We start from the raw sequence: 10,169 nt of genomic DNA on the forward strand, positions 1-10,169 counted from the left end.
ACAGTGATTTATCCATGAATATATCACTATTGTATTTTAAAATAAAAAGGGAAATTATCAAATGGCACTGTATATGACTGCTTAATTAATTTTATTAGAAAAATGTAATCAAAAGTCTAAAAAAAACATCCAAAGCCAAACATACAGCCAATGGCTGAGGAGGAATGCTCATAAAAATAGATACAAAGGAGTTTATATTTTTTTAAGTTTTCTTTTTTTTTTTCTGTGGGAACTTGTTTAACATCTTATTTGCTGTGTTCCGTCTAAAGGCAGCCAAACCTTCGTTAATAATTTGCCATGTGTCAAAATGAAAAAAAAAAGAAAGAAAGATTTAAGCCGCACCGCATGGCTGAACACCTCGGACCCTCGTCGTCTGTATGAAATCCGAGAGCAGACAAGCAGATAAAATGTGGAACAGCTGGCGAGGACAGGAGGGAAAGTTTCAAACAAATATCTGCACATGTGGAGGCTCGGGGGTTCTCAAACGTTTTCATGTCCGGGACCCCTAAATGGAACTTCAGTTCACTATTTTTTTTTTTTTTTTACTTGTTTAACATGCTCAAAACCATTTAGGTGAGTATTTATATATATATAGCTTTTGCTTTCCCCCTTTTTAAAGACATGCATTTGAATGACACAAATTCATGTCAGTTGTAATAAATTAAATTATAGAAGATTTTTTTCTACTTTTTTTGGGGGGGGCATAACAGTCCCCTCATGGACCCCTGCAGGGCCACAGACCCCCTCTGTGGTGGGCTTAAATTTCTCAGAGCACATATGCTTTTGAAAGCTGTGAAGTGCCTTTAACACGTTTCTTTTTCTTTTTTTTTTCTTTTTAAAAAAATCTAATGTCAGCAGCACTATATGGCCATGGTTTTATATTATTATTATTAGTGTTAGTATTATTTGCTTTACTTCAGTCAATTAAATTCTAATACGAAGAAATAATCCAGCTGCATGAGAAAATAAATAATAGTAATGACAATAAGAGCAATTATGTCTTAGTGTAATTTTTATTTTTCACATAATGTTATTTTTCACATATTTGGCAGCATCTTGATGCTAAATATGTCTCTTTGGCTATTTTGAAAGTGCAAAAATATGCTTCCAGGATCATATGTATTCAACAAGACAAATATCTTAAAGTATGAACTTTAACCTTTTTATAGAAATTTAGAAATAGTTTCACGGGGAAATTCGTATATGTTCAATGTGCACATTGGGGCAAAGCCCATCGCATGTTAGATTTAAACTAATAATAATATATTTTTTAAAGCGTCCAAACAAACTCCACTAACTGTTTCTGCAAGTCTCAAACAGGATAAAGCGAATCAATAGCAGGCGCTGAAATATGATCACACATGCACATAAATATGCATGTCGTGCCCCCCCTACACACACACACACACACACACACACACATACACCACACCCCCCGCGCGCGTTTCTTGGGGTAAAGCTTCAATAAAGTTCAATAAAGTCTAAATACGGTTTCAATTTTATAACCCTTAACAGCCTTATGAGACCATTTTCTCAGTCCCAAATCAAACATTTCAAACATGTTCACTAGATTATTTATGCAAGAAACAAAGTTTAAGGAACTTTTTGAGCTAGTTTTGAAACGCACACCTTGCTATTGGATACTTTAGTCACTAAATCGCACGCGGGCCAAGTTTAACGAGCTCCGTGGCGCGTTCTCAGCTTATATGGAATCCGAGAACGAGACTTTCACCGTTGTTTAAAAAAGCTGAGAGTTCCTGCAGTCAACTTAAACTTGTATGAAATTCCAGCGTTTTGAAATATGAGCCCTCCTCTGCTCCATAATGTCTTACTGGCTCACTAAACTTCACAAGAAGACACATGAGTGCAACAATATCCAACTCTATGCCGTTTATGTGGAGTTTTCTTTTCTTTTTCTTTTTTTTTTTTTAGAAATAATTACTTACTTCTTGTTAGGTGACTTCGCCTCTAATTCTTGGTTTTTTCAGTCTTCTTAAGAAAAATATATGTCTTCGTCTGTTCTCCTCCTCTTCCCAAGTTGCAGATGTGCCTCTGGAGTTGCTTGGGACGACTTTTTTTTCTTTCTTTCTTTTTTTCTTTTTTACGCTCCTTCTCCAACTCCAAAACGGCGCTGCCAGAGTTTTTCCTCTTGTCTCTCTTTCTCCTCCTTCTCACAGTTTTCTGTGTTCACCAGTCGCCGGACTAACACCATCAGCCTGCCGACAAAATCTGCAGATAGCAGACCACAGATGTGCGTAAAAACAACATAAGCGTCAGAGAAGCGCGTGGAGAGTTGTTATTACATTTAGTGCGTTTTTCGGATAGGAGAGAGGACGAAGTGTGGGACTCCAGCTGCTCCTTCCCCCGCCTGACTCCTCCCTTCGGACTGCTCCCTCCTTTACTCCTGCCTCCCTCCTTTTTTCTCTTTTTTCTTTTTTGACTTTGTGTACCCCTTTCTTTCTTTCTTTCTTTCTTTCTTTCTTTCTTTCTTTCTTTCTTTCTTGAAGTAAGTATTATGGAGGAAAACAACATCTTCAAACTCCATTTCAGTCTTTGGCACATTAAAAATGGCCATGTTAGTGGCTAAAGTATCCATTTTAAGGGGAGATTTTTAATTAAATTACACATATCAAAGAGAAACTACTTCCATGATTAAACTTCCTTATGGGGATGAATGTGGGACAAAAAAACTATAGTTTCCGCTTTGTTAAAGGTTTTTACCTGCTTACACTGCAAATCCTTTTTAACACAATCCAGAGATCCCAGTCCCAAAAGTTTAAAGATACAAGGAACATGTTGTTCTGTGTATGTAATCCCACTAAAGTTCCAAGACTACATTGTGTATTTAAATTAAATTAAATAGTAAATTCCAGGTGCTTCTTGCAGGCACTACACTCAATTAAAAACTCCCAATATACAGTAATTTACCTCATAAGTTGTAAACTGTTGATTTATAAGGGCCAAATTGGTCCCCTGGGCTCATCCTTCAGGGTGATACCAAATGCTCACATAAAGCACAGGGAAGTTGCTCCTGTATGGTTAGGTGTGATCAATATACCTAATCAATATACAGGGAAATTATGTGATAAGAGAGGTCTTTAGGGTGCAGTTCCAATCAATGAAGAGGTGGGAGTTTGGGAAGGAAAATTACCCATTAATCGTTTAACCAGATTTCAATGTGTGTGTGTGTGTGTGTGTGTGTGGCCTAGAGGTCAGTCCAACAAGGTGCAGTTAGTTCATTTAACCACAATGTGAAACTCAACAGATCAGCCACTGTTGCAAATGAAGAAATCTAAATTATTTGATATGAAAATAATTTTATAACCACTTTCTTGATGTCCATTTCGTTGATAAAGTCGGCAATGGCTAATTACGGCCTTAATCAATCAAAGCCAGAGATTCTCTGTCACAGCTGTCAACATCTCTTTCATCATTAAAAACAAAAGGAAAAAAAGATGCTTGATTCTGATCCTGAAAATGGATTTTTTTTTGGATGTCAAAGTTGAGTAAACTGTCTAAGCTGAGTGTAAACAGCTATTTTACATATTCCATTGCAAGATGAGGGGTGGAGTTGTCTCTGCTCATCAATAAATCCACACATACAGATGGCATAGTATGAATGAAGTGGGATATTTATCTATCTTTGTTATTATTATTATTATTATTATTATTATTATTATTATTATTATTATTATTATTATTATCAATAGAGAAATGCTTACATATGAGTTACAGTAGAACAGACATTAATAAAAGGAAAGTGCTTGTGTCTACACTGCGACTACAGGAAGTCGGCCAGAGAGAGGAGACAATCAGAGGTGTTCTGTAAGACACAACTAATACTCCTGTCAGTTTGTCAGGCGGTGCTCATCTGGCCTGGACTACACAGAGATAAAGTCCTTGTTCTGAATCTCTCAAAGAGAATCCAAGGAGCGTGGTAGTAGAGCTGGGGGGAGGATGGAGGGTTGGGGGTGAGGTGGTGAAGAACAAGAGGGTAAAGGAGGAGGGAGGAGGTGCACATGGGCATCAGTAGGGTTAGCAGCTCCCGAAAGTATTTCATCAAAGAGGGCCAGGATCCTGGGGATTGAGATTCTGCCTGGAGGCAAGTAACCAATGGTCTCCCAAGAACATATTCCAAAGTAGGACTCTGAGAGCCAAAGCACACATCAAAAGCACCTCTGCAGCCAAAGCGATTCTGGAGGAAAAAGAAAGGGGTTCAGGTCCCTTCTTGGCCCCCTTTAAGCCCCAGATCTCACCCCAATTAAGAAGGAACTACTGTTTGTTCCAGACCCTGAGATCTGCAGGCAGGGAGGTGCACTCACTAAGGTAGACACTCAAGCATGCCCACAAAAAACACACACAGAGACACACATTTAAGTGTGATAACTGAACACATCTAAATGTCTCGTTCACACTTTTTGCCATAACACAATCAAGAACGTGAAGGAAAGTGCCCGCGCACTCCAGATCAGCCTTGTGCTGGTTTCTCAGAAAATGACCAACTGACAGAGCCTGTTCCCAGTTTCAGATGATCTCACTGAAATTATATGTAGTGCTCAGTTCATCCACGTATGTTACACGAGTAACAGTAAATCAATACTTGGCAGCATATTGTGTAGGCATTTGGATTCTTGCCTTTAATTCTTCGCCATTGGACAGATGTCACAGTGAAATGGATACAGCAGAATGAGCACATAATATCCACACAGATGTACTGGCTGCATGTAACAGAGCAGAGAAGGAAAGGGAAGGGTTAAATGAATAAAAACTCAATAATACTCTGCATTTTATTTGACTCATTTGTTACTGGAGTATATGTGTGTATATACCACCTAATGCATTATTTCTCTTAAACTTTTTGCACATGCAGACTTTTAAATGCTTCTTCTAATCTACTTTTTTGCACATTAAATCTATTTTATTGCTTCAATGGAAGCCTATTAAAATGTGAAGGGTTAAGGAATACAAATTCTTACAGTCCACCTAAAATTACCAGTAAAACATTATTTGGAAATACAATGACCAAGGGAGAAAAGGGTCAACAAATTATTTAGAGTGGTGCATTTGGTACGAGTGATTAAGATGTATCAACTGAAGTTTTGTTTGTTGTGTGCTCTACTTGTTGTCTTTTCTTTTTACACTATATCACAATACCATTGTACCACCACAAAGAAAATAATCTAAAAGTGAGTAATACTGTTGTTGGTGAAAACATGTTGCTGTCAACACATAAAACACTTTTGTTCACCACTCTGAGTAGCACAAACAAAATTCTTCTAAGCCCAGCTGCATCAGGGGGAAGACATAAGCTTCTAAGAGACATATTTCTCCAAACACGGACATATGAAGACGTAACACACGGGAAAATGAAAGCCAAATGTACATGCATGACCAGATAACTCTCAATATGAAGAAGAAAACTGTTAATCATGTAAAATATGCTCTCAAATTCATAGTCAAGAAGTTCAAAATAATTTAAACTGATGCTATATCAAGCTACCTTACCCTGTCGTTAGACTGAGTAAGATGCTAAACTAAGGTTTGCTAAAGAGGCTAATTATTGCCCTGAAGTTTCACCCCAGCGTTTCCTCTTTGCCTACTGTGGCCATCTGAAGAGGGTTCGAAAGGATTTGGTCAGTGTGTTTGCTTTGCCTTAATCTTACAACCACAAATCTGTTAAACACACGTAACTAGAACAGCTTGACATTTGGTCTGTTTGCCAGGAACGCCGGATTTAGGGCCAAACAAACACACCACAAGGGAGAGCTTCTAATCGACTGTCAGGAGTGTGCTATCCATCCTTGAAAGACTTCAAAAAGCCTTCTTTCACCACTTTCCACCTCTCTTCATGTTGTTATTTTTCCTCTTTTTTCCCCCCTATCTCTCACATGTTCTGCACCTGTACACACTTGTACATTCAGGACACTCTCAAGCCCAGCACTACCCTCCTCTCCTCACATCCCCCCTGCCGGAGGTATCGGGTGGCTTGAGTGGGCCATTAGTGTGAATGACTGATAAGACTCTTAGCCCCCAACAATCAGGAAAGAAAGGGATATTTGCAGTTATTTTGAATCCGTCAGAAATAATAAACGCAAAACTATATCCACTTGGGCTACTTAAGCAATTTCCCTGTGATATTGTCCCGCGGGGATTTCATGTGGATTCCAAATGACGCCATAATAAAACCACGACGCCTGCGCCCCCTTATCAGACTGGATTAAAAGGGAATAATGAAACAGAGAGGGTTTTGAGCCTTGTGTGGTATGAATATGATTATCTAATGGACTCCAATGGAAAGGCATGTTAATTCGACTTTAACGCGAGACCTTTCCCAGACTATCTCCTGCCCCTGGCTCCTCACCCCCTCGACCCGTTTCTCTGCCTTCTTCCCCTCTTCCTTTAAGTTTAAATAATCGCTCTGCCTTTTCCTCAGAAGTCATTATGCCCGCTGTCTATCTGTGCATGAACGTGAGCATGGGAGAGTGATAAATCCAGCCCCATTTTTCACATCCATTTTTTTTTTTACCCAGTGTGATTGGAGTGTGTTGGCCTCGTAACTTTCAGACAAAAGCACTCTAGGCAGTTTATCAATATTCAGATTTCTTTTTTTCATCCGTGAAGATCATTGTTACTGGGAGAATGTGGGTCACTTTCATACAAACTCACATCAAACTTTCTGAGCACCCACTTCAATTCATATTACATGGTCTGATACTGGGATTAACAAGGCCTTACTATTTGAAGTACTTAGTCAAAACAGCATCACAGAGGAATCCCTTGCTTCTCTAATCAGTTTTCCTGTTATTGCTATTTATTTTACCACACATTTATTTAAAGTCAGATTAGGATTAAGGATTCTATGATTTTTTGGTTTGTTTTTGTCTTTTTAAGTCATAGTTCCTGAAGAACTCCAGAAAGTGTGGAGTTTTCTAAAATAACTGCCTTGTACTTATACTTTTTGCTAATTGCTTATGCAATTAATTTAGCATTTTTTCAGAGGACTCTGTGTCCATACTTGCTGAGTAAAAGATTTTGTGTAGCGGCTCAACAGTCTGTGGTTGTTGTCTGATTTCACTTTTCATAAAGCCGCTTATAGGAGACAGATTTGGACTTCCAGCCGGCCAATCAAGCAAACTCACTTTGTGTCTATGAAGTCATGCTGCAAGCAAGACATTGCTTTGATGGTATCTTATATCTGGACTTCCACATCACAAACACTGGAATTTGCATCTGATAACAGTCTGGATGATCTTTCTCACGTTTGGCAGGTAGAACCAAAGGTCTATTTGTTCCACATTTTTGCAAAAGAAAAAAAAGTTGACTCTTCTGACCACGAAACATGTGTTCACTGTTTTTCTGTCCATCAGTTTTTAGGTTAAATTTCTGGATCATCAGAGGCCTGTGTTGAGTGAAAATGGTTTTCCAAGAAACATCTGAGACTATGTGGCCATATTGAACATGGTGGCATGCTAGTTTCTCATGCAGTGCTGCCTGAGGGCTCAAGTGTGATGCTCATTCAGCAATGTTTTACATGATTGACTAGTCAGGTCCCAGATAATTTTAAAGTAATTTGTTAAAAACTAAAATTTTTTTAAGTGATTACTGATTCTCTGAATCAGCTTAGTAGTGTTGTAAGCTAGGATGCATTTTTGACTGGAAAAACTAAGTCTTGGTGGATGCTCATTTTATACCCTGTCCTGGCGCCCTAACCCAACACAGATTATTGGTGACTGTAGAGTCATTTAGAACAATGCAACTTATATTTTATACAGGCTTTTCTGTCTTCTTTTGCGTCCATCCCAATTTCATTTTTCTTATTGTGCGTTGTTGGCATCACATTTTATATGTTTGTATTTTCTGAATACAATAAAACTGGTGAGTGAAGGCACTTGAAGTCCTCTATGGTAAATATATATTCAACAAATTAAGAAATGAGGAGTTAAAGTTTTTTTAAACACTTTTAAAAATGTCTTAACTTTTTGGAAATGAGACCAGAGCATTGTTGAACCTTTGTTTTCAATAGAAAATAAAGATTTAAATCATGCAGGCTTTGCTGTCAACATTCTGTTAAGATGTCAGACACATATTTCTTGTATATGTTTCTTGCAATGGATTCTGACTGATTAAATGTACCTTTTCTTTTGATCAGCAACAAAAACAAAAAAGTTCAGTCCCAGGCTGGGGGGTCATCATTACCCCCATTAGGGCCAAAACCACTCCTTGAGCAGCATTGTCGAGTTCATTCTCATCTATTGAAGCACGGAGCACTATTGTGGTTCAGCACACACATCTTGAGAGCAGACTGAGCTCCCACAGGACTCAGTTAAAAAAAAGCATCAATATTTCATCAAACTACTCTCTTTTTCTGGTCCAGATCAAAGCCTAGACTCCCACAGTCCTACAGGTAGAGATGGCTCTTTTGTTTTTGCTCCTCAGGTAGAGCTGCAGTCAGACTCTGCTCTCTTTTGGAAACCTTGCAAAGCTCAGCCCATCCATCTCTCGGCTTACGGCTTCGCTTTTGAGAGGTGGTAAAAGGAAGGGTTGAGACCGTGAGGGTAAAAACATGTTCCAGAGATGTCCAGAGATTGAACTTTTTGGCCTTGTTGTGCTGTGTTATTTCCTGTTTTTTCTTTTCTTTTTTTTCTTCTTCAAAGGCTTAACCACTATGAGACTAAAGGTGGAAACAAAGGTTTTGTTCTTTATTTTAAAAAAGTGTTGCATAAGAACTCTTCTCATTATCACTTTTTAAATACATTTCATATACGCAGGTTGTAGGTTTGTTCAGAAATATTAATCAGAATCCAACTGCTGGCCTCAAAAACTCAAAAATCATAATCTTAATTCGAGGGTCTTCTGCAATAGTTGAAAAATATTTTGATTATTTAAAAACCATGTTGTTTATTAACACTGCCACGTCACTACAAGAAGATTCCTGGTTCGAACCTCAGTTGGGACCTTTCTGTATGGTGTTTGCATGTTTGCATCTCATTGGTCTTGTTGGATTCATAATATTATCCACAACTTTACTGGTCCAGCACACTGAAGCTTAAGCCCCCTTCCACTCTTAGGCCTATACTATCTATTTGTGTTATTCTTCGTTTGGCCACAGTTTGCCTCTCTACCAAAAAGATCATTATTACACATTGATGATTTTTAAAATAAGGCCTGCATCTGCATTATTTGCAACACTTAAGGTATGAAAATAATTAATAATTATGAGCATGGATAGGAAACTTTTAGCTTGGCAAGGAGGTTCAATATTTTTGTTAAAGGGTCAGATTTGACCCACTATGCACTATTTGCATATGCTGTATTTTGAATTGACATTTGACATAAAAAAAATATTCCACAATGAAATAATCTAACCAAACCAAAAAAAAATTTATGTTTCAGTAAGCTATGCATTTCTTCTCTGTTTAATGGTAAAAATTAATTCTATTGCTTTCATATTTCAGTTTAATGATGTAAGAAAAGAAAAAAACATCATTTTAGTGGTAGAAAAGCTTTGAATGTACACTTACAAGAGGAGGATGTTTGAGTTTACAATATATAAGATCCTACATATCCCTGGAGTTTTGGACCTATCGGGAGTATGGTTGTTCATAGACTCAAATTGAACACAAATAAAATTCACATTTTTGTCTTTCTAGTTTCTGTAATTAATTTAACATTACATAACTGAGATTAGCACAGAGAATGTCCCAGCTATTTCTCTAACCGATGCTTCAACAACAAATTCAGATAAAATAAAAATTACGATGTTTAAACAAGGAAACATAGGATTCACCATAGAGACAAACTGTCTTTGTGTTTATCATTTTAGGTGAAAATGTATTTCCTCCCCCTGCGTCAACAGTGGTTTTCTGTTGTCTTTTTTTAAAAAAAAAAACAGGATATCTCCCCTTTCCCATCATCAGCGTCAATCTGTGGCTGTCACTGGGAGCCGGACAGTGACTAACGACATTCCCAGTCAGTCAAACACTTATCACCACACAGGTAACACACAGGCCTGGAAATGACTGACATGAAATGGAAACGTCCCTCATTCTGTGGGCCCGGGAGCTGAAGTGAAATATTAGCTGTGGGAGAGATGGCGGATGATAAGAGGCTCCCTGTTTGGGGTGGAATTGTGGAGGTCCAACTTCTATTACATTTCTTTTTACGCTGAA

General features: G+C 38.0%; 1 protein-coding gene across 1 annotated transcript in view; it reads right to left on the reverse strand.

The window, feature by feature from the left end:
- Positions 1-2,372, reverse strand: part of gli3 (GLI family zinc finger 3) — a 97,699-nt gene extending 95,327 nt beyond the window's left edge. Inside the window, 1 exon segment of the mRNA XM_041967621.1 lies at positions 1,947-2,372. The gene's annotated coding sequence lies outside the window, so the exon portion shown is untranslated.
- Between the last annotated feature and the right edge of the window lie 7,797 nt (positions 2,373-10,169).

The sequence above is a fragment of the Melanotaenia boesemani genome, chromosome 18 (genome assembly GCF_017639745.1).
Source record: "Melanotaenia boesemani isolate fMelBoe1 chromosome 18, fMelBoe1.pri, whole genome shotgun sequence".
Taxonomy (NCBI): domain Eukaryota; kingdom Metazoa; phylum Chordata; class Actinopteri; order Atheriniformes; family Melanotaeniidae; genus Melanotaenia; species Melanotaenia boesemani.